Below are 13146 nucleotides of genomic sequence, written 5' to 3'. Positions count from 1 at the left end.
CCATTGCTAATAACCTCTTTACCCTTTCTCTTCAGCTGCAAGCTCATTGGTTCAGGAGTATGCAGTCTGGCCATACACAGAAATGGTAAGAAATGGCAAGATGCCCATTTGTTACCTGCAGAGATAATATGTTACAGAACGCTTTCAAGATCATGAGGATGTTACTGATGAGATACTAAATCGGTCCATGAATGACGTGCAGACCTTATGCTGGGCAGGATAGGGCAATAGCAATTTGGTGGACAGGGCAGAAAATCAAAATGCCTTGGGTTGACAAGAGATCACCAAACTGACTTGACTCCTTCTCTATCTAAAATAGAACTACAGTTCCTTGTCGCTTAATAGAGTGGATGGGTTAGATTCCACTGATGGAGGCTCCAACCTCAGCTCAGATGGAAGAGAAAACCAATGCTTCATCACGCGACGGGGACAAATTCCATCAGGAACATCCCCTACGCACAGTCAGGACATCTGCCACAACATACCCAGCGATCACAAACAAGTAGATCTGGGTTTGCGGGGTAATGCGTACACACTCACACCACACTTCCAGTATTTTCCCCACAAGCATCTTTGACACAAACGTTTTAACTGTAAGCGTTTTCACCGCAAACATTTTCATCACAGAACTAATCAGCTGTAAGGTAATTTTGCCATAAAACATAAAATCATGAAAAATAATAAAACAATGACATTTATTAAAAAGGACATGATGAAACCTGAAAAATAAATAAAATTAAAGACTTTATTGCCAAACAAAAAATACTTGAATACATTCAAAACATATAGTGTAGATTCATGGCAATACTGTACAAATAACTGATTTCATTTTGCTGAATGTCCCCAAGCACTTGCCTTCAACGTTTTTTGTTCATATATTATACATCATTTTTGTCTGTTGACCTATCTCCTCATTCTGCATCACACTTTTTTCTCTAGTATTTCTTCATCACGAGAGGTATCAGTGTCCAGATACTAGAACACGTACTGACACCTGAGGTCTGTACTGCCCTGTGAAAGCATTCTACACGGTGTTCGCTGTTGGTGGATCATCACATTGGAACGGCGACAGACCGTTCTAAAGTCCTCTAGGAAACGTGGGTTCAAAACTCTGTGGCAATGTAGAGACCATTATGATGGCTAAGATTTATAAAGTATAAAAATGGGAATACCCTATCAATGGAAAAATGAAACCAAAGTATCAAGCAATTGATTAAACCAGCCAACTGTCAAACCAAAGTGTCAACCAAGTTATTTTTTATCTTTTAAGGTAGAACTGCCTTACGGCCAATTGGTTATGCAGTGAAAATGCTTCCAGCAAAGATGCTTCCTGAAAATTCTCTAGAACCCTCACACACACATACACCCCAAGATTTGGGGGAACAGAAAAAGGAGACCTTCTTAAGTGAAATTTTCTGGCTTTGTTTATAAGAACAATGTATTGCTGAAAAGATAAGGGGGGGGAGCCTGGGTGGCTCAGTCAGTTGACCATCTGACTCTTGACTTCAGCTCAGGTCATGATCTCAGGGTTGTAAGATTGAGCCCCACATTGGGCTCTGTCCTGGGTGTGCAGCCTGCTTAGGATTCACCCCTTCCGTCTCCCCCCTCCTCTCCTCCTCTAAAAAAAAAAAAAAAAAAAAAAAAAAAAAAAAAGAACAATGTATTTCTGCATCACTTACATAATTAGAAGTAATTTTAAGATATTTAAATATGTCAGGCATGTCCTTCCTAGCAATGGGATTCCTTTCCTTTCATATAAAAGAAACAAATTAACTCTCCTCTGCCTCAAGAGACTGTGACATAATTTCTCAATTCATTCACTCCTTCCACAAATATTTCCTGAGAGCCTACTACGTGCAAAGCTATGTTCTATGTACTGGTCTCTTCTCTCAGCACAGAGCCTCCACTTTAGAGTTTCTTCATTCCCTGATACTCCCCATAACTCATTTATAACCCCCCAATTTTTTTCCACACAGGTCCCTCAGACCCATGAGCCCTGGTTTCCAAATTCTCACCCAAGCCTCAGCCTTCACCAGGAGCCATGCTTCCAGGGCTCTGCTCCTCCTCAACAAGTAATAATGTAACCTTTAGCCTCCTGTAGCAGTTCACTACACCTATGTCCAACCCTGACCTGACAGGAAGCACTCCATGTCTACAAAGGTTAAGCATGGGGAGGGGTATTTTCCACCAGCTGACCCTCACTACCACCCACACTAGAAAAATTCACGGTGAAACACAGACCTGCATCTGAAAACTGCCCTCACCCCTTGCTAAACACAGAAACAGCAGATGGTTATTTTGAAGTTTCAGATCTGCTAACCTCCCACCCAGACATCTCTAGGTTCTGCTCTGTCTGCAGCTGGAGAGAAAGGAGACATTTGACACTAAGGAGATTTGGTTCTCATTTCAGCTTTATATCATTTCTGCCAATGAACACTTTCCAGGCCACGGCTCAGCTTCACTCTTCCTTGGTTTTTGTTTTGTTTTGTTTTTTTTAAAGGCCTATGGACCTTGTACTTAAAGGTCAGTTTCTATTAACTTTCCTTTCTCTAGTCTGCCTTCAAAACCAAAAAAAAAAAAAAAAAAAAGCTAAAATGCAAAAGCAAAATCCCAAATGGCTTGGTGGTGGTTTGGCAAGTGGCAGGTTTCTCCCAGAGAGAGACACATTTTGTGGGTAAAGGGTTAAACATTAACACGCTTCCCTGGAAGGTCTCTTCTACCCTGTTAATGGAACCCAAGTGCAAACCTTGGCAGGAACTGCACATTAGCTCATGACAGGTGTAGGCCTCATGCTGGTTGCTGCTGCATTTCTAGCAAAAAATCAGGGACGTGGGGACCACTCCATGACACAGTAGGCTGGAACAGACTGCTTTGCAGACGTCTCTTCTGGCTGAAATAATTCCCTATAACAACTTCCTTGACACGCTGTTAGGATGGCCTATTTCCAAGGTAATGGCTGATGCATGAGGATATAATAGACATCATCTGTGGTCTTCCAGAGAGGAAGCTGCCAGAACCACCCTGCTGCATTTTTCTCATAGAGGCATTCACCCATTCAGCAATGTTTACTAAACTGGGTCCCCCTGCTACATGCTCCCCAGCAGCCTCCAGTTCTTTTCACGACGTAATGTTGTTTACTTTTTAATCTAAGTCTGGGGCTACAAACCCAACCATCTGTGGGAATGAGCCAGATAATATAAATGTCCGAAGCAGGCTAGGGACAACCAGACCATCTCTGCCTATCTAAAGAAAGAGACCACTCACTCCTGTGCAGTTGTTTTCACTTCAGGATGCTCTTCTGGGAGAACTCTTTGCAGATCTCTTCTGATTAAAAATAGGCTCCTCAGCAATGTCAGTGTCAATGCCAATCTGACAGTGTCAAGATGGTCTGTATCCTGGGTTGAACAGTGTCCCCCCAGATTCATGTCTACCTGGAACCTCAGAATGTGACTTGATTAGGAAATACGATCGTGGCAGATTTAATTAATTAAATAAAGATGAAATCACACTGGATGAGGATGGGCCCCAAAGCCAATGACTGGTATCCTTATAAAAGGAGAGACACAAAGACACACACAGAGGAGGATGCTATGTGCAGACAGGGCCAGACACTGCAGCGATACATCTACACGTCAAGGAATGCCAAGGATTGCCAGCAACCACCAAAAGCTAGGAGAGAAGCAAAGAATCACCTGGCTGAAGATGGGACTTTTCTATCTATTCTATTATCTATCGATCTATCTATCTAAAGATTTTATTTATTTGAGAGAGAGAGCATAAGCAAAGGGGAGGAGCAGAGGGAAAGGGAGAAGCAGACTCCCCACTGAGCAGGGAGCCCAACATGGGGCTTGAACCCAGGACCCTGGGATCATAACCTGAGCCTTAGGCAGATGCTTAACTGACTGAGCCACCCAGGTGCCCTCGTACTTATTTATTTTTAACTGAAATTTTTTTTTGGCTTATAAAAGAGTGAAACATTTCAGTGAAAAAGAACAAAAACACATATGCTCGTAGGCTTCTGTGCTACGTTCTGTCTCATCTGAACTATCACAATGACCCCAAATCTACTCTGGCTCCTTTCAACCCACTCGCCATACTGTAGCCAGAGGGATCTTTTGAAAACTCAAATCAGATGATGTCACCCATTTCCCTCAAATCCCTTAATGATGTCCCACTGCTCTTCCAATAAAGACTAAAATCTTTACCATGGCCCACAAGGCCCTGCACGCTCTGGCCCCTCTGCCTTCAAGTCTCACAGGCTTCTAGTGGCTCATGCTCCTTGCATTCTCTTTAACCTCAGGACCTTTGCACCTGCTGGCCTCTCTACCTCAAGTATCTTTATCTTCCTCACCCCCACAATGTGCGCGCACACACACACACACACACGCTTAGACATACATAAGCCCCTTGCACCTAGCTAATGCAAGGATGCTTACTCATCCTTCAAATCCCAGGTCAGTCATCATTTCCTCAGGAAAACTTTCCCAGACCTCTCCTTCTTCAAAAATACAGAAAAAATAATAAAAAAAAATAATTATCTCTTTCAGATACTCTCATGGTACCATGTCCCTTAGAAATTTCGTATCTCCCACCTAAATGTGTATGATCATCTGATTCATTCTGTCACCTCCCCTGGACTGTAAGAGTGATCCGTCCCACCTAACGTGGTGCCTGCCATTCAATATGGTCTCATAGGAGGCATCTAGGATTATCCTCCAAGGAATTTACATGCTTTTCTCCTACACCAGGTTAAACCATCTCTACAGCCTCTTTCCTCCAATAATTCCTGTGTATACTTTCATTAGAGTAACACTGCAGATTTTGCACTGTTCTGTGATGTTCACACCTGTTTACATCGTCTTGCCATTGGCCTCACTGGGAGCAGCAATTATACTATGTTCATTATTGCATTACTCAATGTACAGCATGGGTCTCTTGTCACACTTGGATTCTTAAAGGCAGATTTTAAAACTTCGCCTTATAATAATTTTTGGAGGCCTTCCAGAGTTGTATGGACCAAGAGGACAGCAGAGCTGTTAAGAGGGTGGGCACAGGACTCCAAGTATGAATCCACGTTGTGTTACTTCTGTGAGATTTTGGACCAGCTACTTCACTTCATTGTGCCTAAATTCTTAACCTGGAAGACGAGGTTAAAAACAGTACCCCTAACACAGTGACATTATAAAGATGGAAAAGGCACACAAGCTCCTAGAGCCAGGTGGGCACGGGCGTGTTCAGTTACATCAGCTATGAGCGGCACTAGCTTTTGTCGCTGGAGTCAGTGAATGCTCTTCTTTACATTAAAAAGTATAATAATGAGGGGCACCTGTCTGGCTCAGTCAATAGAGCATGAGATTCTTGATCTCAGGGTGGTGAGTCTGAGCCCCATATTGGGCAGAGACATTACTTTAAAGAAAAAAGTATAACAATGATAGCAGATAATTCCTTCTAAGATGGAAATCCTTGAAGGTTCAGGGAAAAGCTTCATTGGAAAGCAACTATTCCAGAGGAAAAAAATTTAAGACGAATTGCTCTAGTCCCCAAAAGCAGCAGAAGAGAGAGGGGATAAAAGGCACAAGTCAGGGAAGGTAGCTCTGAACACAAGGGCTACTTCTTCACAATGCCAAGTCTACTTTTTAGGAAGACGTCATCTGAAATGACAGATTTCCTACTGCATGAACTCCCCTCTGGTGTAAATGCCTTGCTCAGATGGGTCTAAACTCAAAAGTTCTACCAGCTGTTTTCAGCTGGGGGCTCTTCCCTACACCAAGAACATTTCTGACAACGTCTGGAGAAATATTTAATTGCTACGCCTTGGGTAGGGAGGGGTGGAGCGGGAGGAGGGGAGGGGTGGGGGAAGAGCAGCTTGCTCCTGGCATCTAGCGGGTAGAGGCCAGGGATGCTGCGGCACACCCCACCATCCACACAGCAGCACCCACACCCCCAACACAGAATTTATCCACCCAAGATGTTGACAGTACTGAGGTGGAGAAACCTTGTTCTAGATCATTACATCTCAACAGGGGTGCTGTAATTTTGTTTCTGTGACATTTCAACTAGCCCCTCTTGCCAAAGAAGAGCTTCAACAATAATCAGTGTGTTTTAGGACTTTGTAGGCCATAAAGTAGCCTGCCTGGATCCAAACTAAATCTCTCATTTCTTCCATCCATCCAGGCCCCGAAATTCCCTTTTGTGGCCACTGTCCTTCAGAAGGGACCACAGAGCCTCGAGGAGCTCCACGCTGTTCACTGCCTGCAGGAAATTTGTGGTTAATCACTTCAACCTGCTCTACTTTAAGAGAGATTTTCTGAGACCTGTTTATTGTTCCGCTGCTTGGCTTCTCCGGAGTTATCTATGACTGAAGTCTTAACATTTATTTGTAGAGTAGAAGGTATATTTTTACTCTCACATCCCTTCCAAGTCCCTGAATTAAATTAGTACGAACTTTCCAAAATAAATTCACCTTTGAGCTGAAACTAAGCATGGAAAGTTTCAGTCCAAAAGGATACCTTATTGGAAAGTTAGAGGCAAAGGAAAATGAGGATTATAATGAATATTTGAGTGTAACCTCAGCACTCCTAGTTACCAAGGATAGAGTATTTGTTATTTAAAAGATTCTCTAATAGATTTGATGTATGCAATCCAAGATTGACATTCAATTCCCTTTTCTTCAGACTCAAAGAAAAAAACAACTGGAAATAAACAGAATGGAAAAATCAGCACACGTGGATCTAATTTTGCACCATGTCACTGGTTAAAACCCAAGGAAAGAATGTTTTATCACAATCCGAAAAGGGGAACAATCGATAACAGGAAGGAAGATCTCCGATTCCTTCACTCCACAAACGTAATTTGTCAGACCACGACTACGGTCGGGTAGCAGTTGTCAACGGCTCCAAGTTCACGTTCTATGTCAATGGCCACTATGGTTCTTCCTACAGGAAACGGTTCTCGTAACTCTGGGTGATTTGTACCACAGATCGATAGATGTTCGGGCATTCGGTGCTGGTGTTTTCTCTTGATTCTCAACATGAGAAAGTATTTCCCAATCACGTCCAACCCTTGAAAGATTCAAAATCTGTACAATTCTGAGGAATGCACCTTTTCAATACCTATTCATAGCCCTAAGTGCAACTCTGCTCACATAAGGCCCCAATAAAATACTACCAGTCAATGCAGCATTAAAACTAGTGCGTTTTAAAAACTGCTATCCTCTAGATGAAACTATTATTTTCCAACAGTTTTTGGCAGGTACAGAACGCTTTTCTTCCACCTTCCTGCCCCCCCCCCAACACACATACAGCCTTGCGCAGAATAGGAATATACAGAATAGGTAAAAGAGGAATAGCTTTAGAAAAGGAGGCGTCCCAGAAGCTCAGACCCACCTCCCCACCCTAGTACTTCTCTTTGTTCCTACTATCTGGAAAAATACATGGGGGAAAAAATGGTTTCAAAATTATTTTTTTCATTTTTCAACAGATTGAGTTGGCACCATTTAGAGGGAGTCCTTATTCAGGCCACAGGAGCACTGAATCAAGTTCTCTTAATGTTAACAGCTCCCAGAAATAGTAGTTACCAGGGAGTGTAATTTGGGCAAAGCCACTTTTGTTTTTCCTTTCCTTGATTCTGTGTTACTTGCATTTTTGTGATGTGCCCCCTAAAAGCAGTTTTTACTTTTAAAAAAAGCATATGTTGAAAAATTAACATTTTACCAAGTTTCCTTTTTGTCTCTTTGGTTAATACCTCTTCTAGATTGTATCCTGGCAAAAGTAAGAGTGTCAGAAGGACAAACGCATCTTTCCTTTTTCTGCACCTATAATGGGATCCAACTATAATACACATAACTATGGAGTTAGTCAAATTAACACACACTATATAGTTTTAAAGGGGTCCTATGCATTATCTTCAATGTATTTTCATGCATTTAGTCTCTATGAATGTAAGATGCTTGCACTGTGATGTCTGTCACCCACACTACCGGGGTTGATTCTCTTTCTCTGGATGGCTAGACAGAGATTCCCACTCGCCATGATGGCTCTGTGGACATTCCTTCCACCACCTACCATCAAAGAAACCACATTCCTAGATGAAGGAAGACAGTTCTCCCTCCATCCAAGGCATGCTCCTCCTCCAAGGGCATGTTCTTGGCATAGGCTAATAAATTCTTAACACTCATAACCCAAAGGATATGTGTATATTGGGTAATTTTATGTTTTTCAATAAAAACACTTATTAAAATTCACAGGACCTTAAATTTATACTTGGAATGGGAAGACATCCTTAAAAATTTTTTTTCATCAGAAAATGATCCCCCAAAATGCATGTTACCATCAAAACGATAATCACCACCTCAAATCTGTAATCCTACCAAAAGAAGCCTGCACAACAGGAGCAGCTAGATGACAGGGGTTTGCGGAAGCTCACATTCCCTAAAATATCCTTAGCATTCCTCTCTAAAAAGCATGGGAGAAATCAAAGCAGCTGAAATTGTGGCTTCTTCCTGGCCAGTTCTGAAAAACAATATACCAGAAGCTATGCATCTTATCTTATGGTCCACATTTCCAGTGAAGTCGAACACAGAAAGTACATTTGGATTGGCACATGGTTTGAACTATTTTACTTTAGAGAAAGAAAAATTGAGCAATCCTGGAAGAACTCCATATTCTTCTTTTAAAAAAAAAAAAAAATTTTTTTTTTTTTTTAAAGTTCCTCTTGAAAACTAGTTACTCCTTTGAGCAGGAAGGAAGGGTTTGGAACAGCTGTCCCCGAGTGAGTTGGGAGAATGTTAATCACTGTCCCTTCTCTTCTTTACTTAAAGATTAGCTCACATCCCAGGCCCCTGCAAAAGGAAACCGCATACACTAAACTTTTGAGACTACCATGAGGAATATTTCTGTAACAGTAGTAGTATGTCAGCCGGATCTTAAAGACACTCCAGTCCGGAAATGTACCCCTAAGGCAACAAAAACCCAAAGGGTCGGCAATGGGTTGACTGGATGTTTGAGAAAGTCATTTGTATCTTGACTAAAGCTCCCCAGGAAAAAGTCAAACACAACAAAAATGGTTTTTTGTTTTGTTTTTTTTTTAAATAGTTTTGTTTTTGTTTTTTGTGTTTTTTTTTAAAGATTGTATTTATTTATTTTAGAGAGAGAGGGAGAGCACGAGCAGGGTGAGGGGCAGAGGGAGGAGCAGGCTCTTTGCTGAGCAGGGAGCTTGATGCGGAACTTGATCCCGGAACTCCAGGATCTTGACCTGAGCTGAAGGCAGGCGCTTAACCGACTGAGCCACCCAGGTGCCCCCAAAAATGGTTTTTTAAAAAAAATGAAATTGACATATACACGGGCATCTGCAACTTTAGCCAGAGCCTTCCGAGGCAGAGTGAACTTGCACAGACCATGTTTGGTTAAAAATATTATATTAAATGCAATTTCCTCTGTATATGTTAAGTGAGGAGAGCAAGATGTAGGGAAGTAGCTAATATATAATCCCACTGTAATCACAAACAGCAATTCTCCCAAACCCAAACAAAAACGTTTTGCTCCACATCATTATCTGAGCACAGAGCTAGGTGTGGAAGGATATACAAGTTGCTAATATTTATAACACAGAGGAAGGTAAGAGAAGAGAGGGAAAAGGAATTAAAGAAGAGAGAGAGAAAAACAAACTCTCACTGGATAGAAAAATATGCATGGCCTAATACTTGATATGTGTGTATTCGGTAGTTCTACATTTTTAAATAAAAGAGACCCATGATTCTATAAAAGATGGACAGGCTGTTGTTGGATAGAAACATACGCATGGCAGTAACTAGAAGGTGACACAAACATTTGTTTTCAGGACGAAACTATGCACGGTTTCCTTAAAGTCACTGCAATAAGACATTTTATCAATATGGAGCATGACAGGTTCTCCACCTGCAGGTAATACGCCTTCTAACACAACAGTTAGACATGAGGACGAACACCAGTTGCATTTGAAAAATGGGTCTGAGACAGTGTACAGACAGGCAGGGGTCTATGGGATCTAAATGAATCAGATATGGCCTAAAAAACGGATGGTTTGCTGCAGCGGGACAAGAAGTGAAAGCGTTCCCCTCCGTTGATGTCCTAGGGCGCCCAGTGGTCTGGAGGTCTGTGACCTCGCTGAGTGCTGGAGACCAACATACCACAGCCGCAGAGCACTGAAGTGAAAAGCTCAATCCCAAGTACATATAGCAAAACATGTCCCTAAATCTGTCAATATGGCAGCAAGATGCTTGCTTTAGACGGTGGATAGGAAACTGACCAGAAAAAAAAAAAAATAAGGAAACAAAATATTAAAAGTGTAGATGTGATGGAAATCATAAACAGCCTAAAGCTCCTCTCCCTTCGGGAACAGCTGTGTCTGCTAATCCCTCGAGGAGTCCTCCCTGCGATCGCCCTTCCTTCCTTCCTCTGTCTCTCTCTAATAGCTCCCTTGTCCCTGCTGGACAAAACTAGCCCTTTGTGGCTGCTCTCAGAACAACATTAAAAACAGGAATAGGGAAATTGTAAACAGGAGGCTTCTGGTCTACAGGCGAAGACACACACAGGCCTCTGAGGCCTACTTCATGCTAAGCAAAGAAACAGATCTTTGTTGCTAAAGGGATTAGGGCTGCGGGGTTTCGGAGGCACTGCTGAGGCATTCAGCTGGCCTCAAGTAGGGGCTTTGTAAAGAGATACCTCCATTAGAGGGCTGTGAGCGGAAATCATTCATACTCTTTATACAATCTGGGTAATGTGATAGTGTTGGACTGTTCAACGCCTCTGGTGAGGCAGGGTCCTATCTCCTTGAATGGGAAATTCTTCAGCAGCTAAATAGATGGTGGTATAATTACCTTCACTGACTTTTTTTTTTTGAGGTGGTGGTGGTTTGGGGGGGGGGGGGGTCGGTCTTCTACCTTTAACCCTTAGTGGGAGTGACGTTCAATGATCACCCAGAAGCTGAGCGGTGAAGTCTTCCCAAGTCAGTTCAGACATAGTCACCGAACTTCTGGTGCTGGCATCTTACATGATCAAATCTTACATGACCCTCTCTGTGCTTCCTCTGTGCATCGTCAATGATCACTCTGTCCCCACATTCATCATGATGATAGAAATCTCCGTAACTCATTCTGTGCCCTTGGCCTAGCATCCCCCCACAGACCTAGCTCCTCTCTATCCTATGCCCGCTTTCCCCAGCCAGCCCTCCCCAGGCTGCACTGGTGTTCCCTCCTCCAATGTCTCCCTTGTTGCATTCTCCATACACCTGGAGACTCTGTGTGTGTCTGCTACCCCAGCAGATGATGAGCTCCTTGAGAGCAGTTGCTAATTTATCTTCGTAGCTTTAATGCCTGGTCCTTCATTGGTGCCCAGAGCTGTGTCCAGCAGAATGATGGAGTTAGACTGTGTTGCCTTCAGATCAGTCCTTATGGTAGCTGGGAAGATTATGTCTGCCTGCCTTAATGCTTTTGACGAATTTTAAAAATTTATCAGTAAACCCTTGTAAAGAAACCCTTGTAAAGAAAGCAAGCAAAAAACACTGTGGCCAGTGAGGAAAGAAGAGGAGTCCTCCAAGGAAGATGGTAAGAGGTCACTTCCCCACAAAGAGCCAGCAGACTTCTGAGGGACCTGGCTCATCCTGACTCGGCCTCCACTTTCTTCTCAGTTAAGGAAGTGTCACCAGCGGAATGGAAATGCTCTTTTGTGCTCACATTTAGAGTTTCCGGAAATAAATATTAATTACGCTATCAGCTATTGTATACTCAGGAAACTTCTCAGAGATAATTCCAAAAATTAGTTAGAACTATGGGAAGAGATGGTGCATCAGAGCTAAGGGGCCCTTTCCCCCGGTATAATCAGGCCTGTCCTAGATGGCTGACACACTCATCCGGGTAGATGTGGATTTTGCAGAAACTTCACTTAGAAGGGATCCTGGTTTCCGTATAATATAAGCTTGCAAAAACCATGGGGGCTTTGCAACAACTGATGGAAGGCTGCTATTTTTCTCCACCGATGCTCTCAGTTCTCTGGGACATGCTTCTCTGTGAGCATGGCCTTGGATGCCATTAATTCTTGGCTCTTCCCATTGCTCACCATTTTCTATCTGGATTACCTCTCTTCTCACCATTTGGCAGATGGACCTCTGTTCTTACATTATTAACATCACTGTCTGCAAAAAGCAGTTACATATGGAAGGAAGAAAACAGAGCAATGAGACCGTGGGCTTTGCCTCCAATTCTGCCACTAACTCCATCACCCATTCAACCAGCAAAGGCTGAGCACCTGCTATGCACCACACACTGGGCGGGGCACTGAGAAGAGAAGCATGACACAGGACTTAATGTGAAAAGGGGGAGGCACACAGAAACAGAGTGGCTAATACCATGACGGCAACCTGCACGAAACCTTTTCAGAGCACTGGGAAGCTGAGGGAGTACAGGAAGTCCTCCTGAAAGAGACGAGCGCTTAGCCTAGAAGATCCCGGATGGATAAAAAACCCACAGTCATCTGGGACAACTACAGAATATATGCATAAACTACAAATCAAGTAAGATTATTGTGTTGATATTAAATTCTTGGGTGCAATAATGGCATTGTTGTTATGTAAGAGAGTGTCCTTGTTCTCAGGACATGCACGCTGAACTACTCATAGGGGAGGAGTCATGAAACCTAAAGTTACTTTCGAATGGTTCAGAAAAAGATACGTCGATCTGTGTGTGCGTGTGCACGTGTGCACGTGTGTATACATGTATATATGTATACACACATATAAAGGGGGATGGAGGGAAGAGAACAAATATGCAAAATGTTAGTCAATCTGGGTGTATATGCACATTCCTTATATTATTTTTTAGTTTACTGCATTTTTTCAAATTTTCAAAATAGAATACTGGATAGACAATTGTTAAAAATACACACATACAGGGGTGCCTGGGTGGCTCAGTCGGTTGAGCGTCCAACTTTTGATTTTGGCTCAGGTCCTGATCTCAAGTTTGTGAGATCAAGCCCCACGGAGGGCTCCATGCTGGGTGTGGAGTCTGCTTAAGATTCTCTCTCCCCCTCTGTCCTTCCTCCCCCTCCACAAAAAACATATATATACACACACACACATACATGCACATAATTCATCCTTGAACAATGAAAGGGT

The sequence above is a fragment of the Ursus arctos genome, unplaced genomic scaffold (genome assembly GCF_023065955.2).
Source record: "Ursus arctos isolate Adak ecotype North America unplaced genomic scaffold, UrsArc2.0 scaffold_5, whole genome shotgun sequence".
Taxonomy (NCBI): Eukaryota; Metazoa; Chordata; class Mammalia; order Carnivora; family Ursidae; genus Ursus; species Ursus arctos.
Note: the sequence above shows the minus strand (reverse complement) of the source record.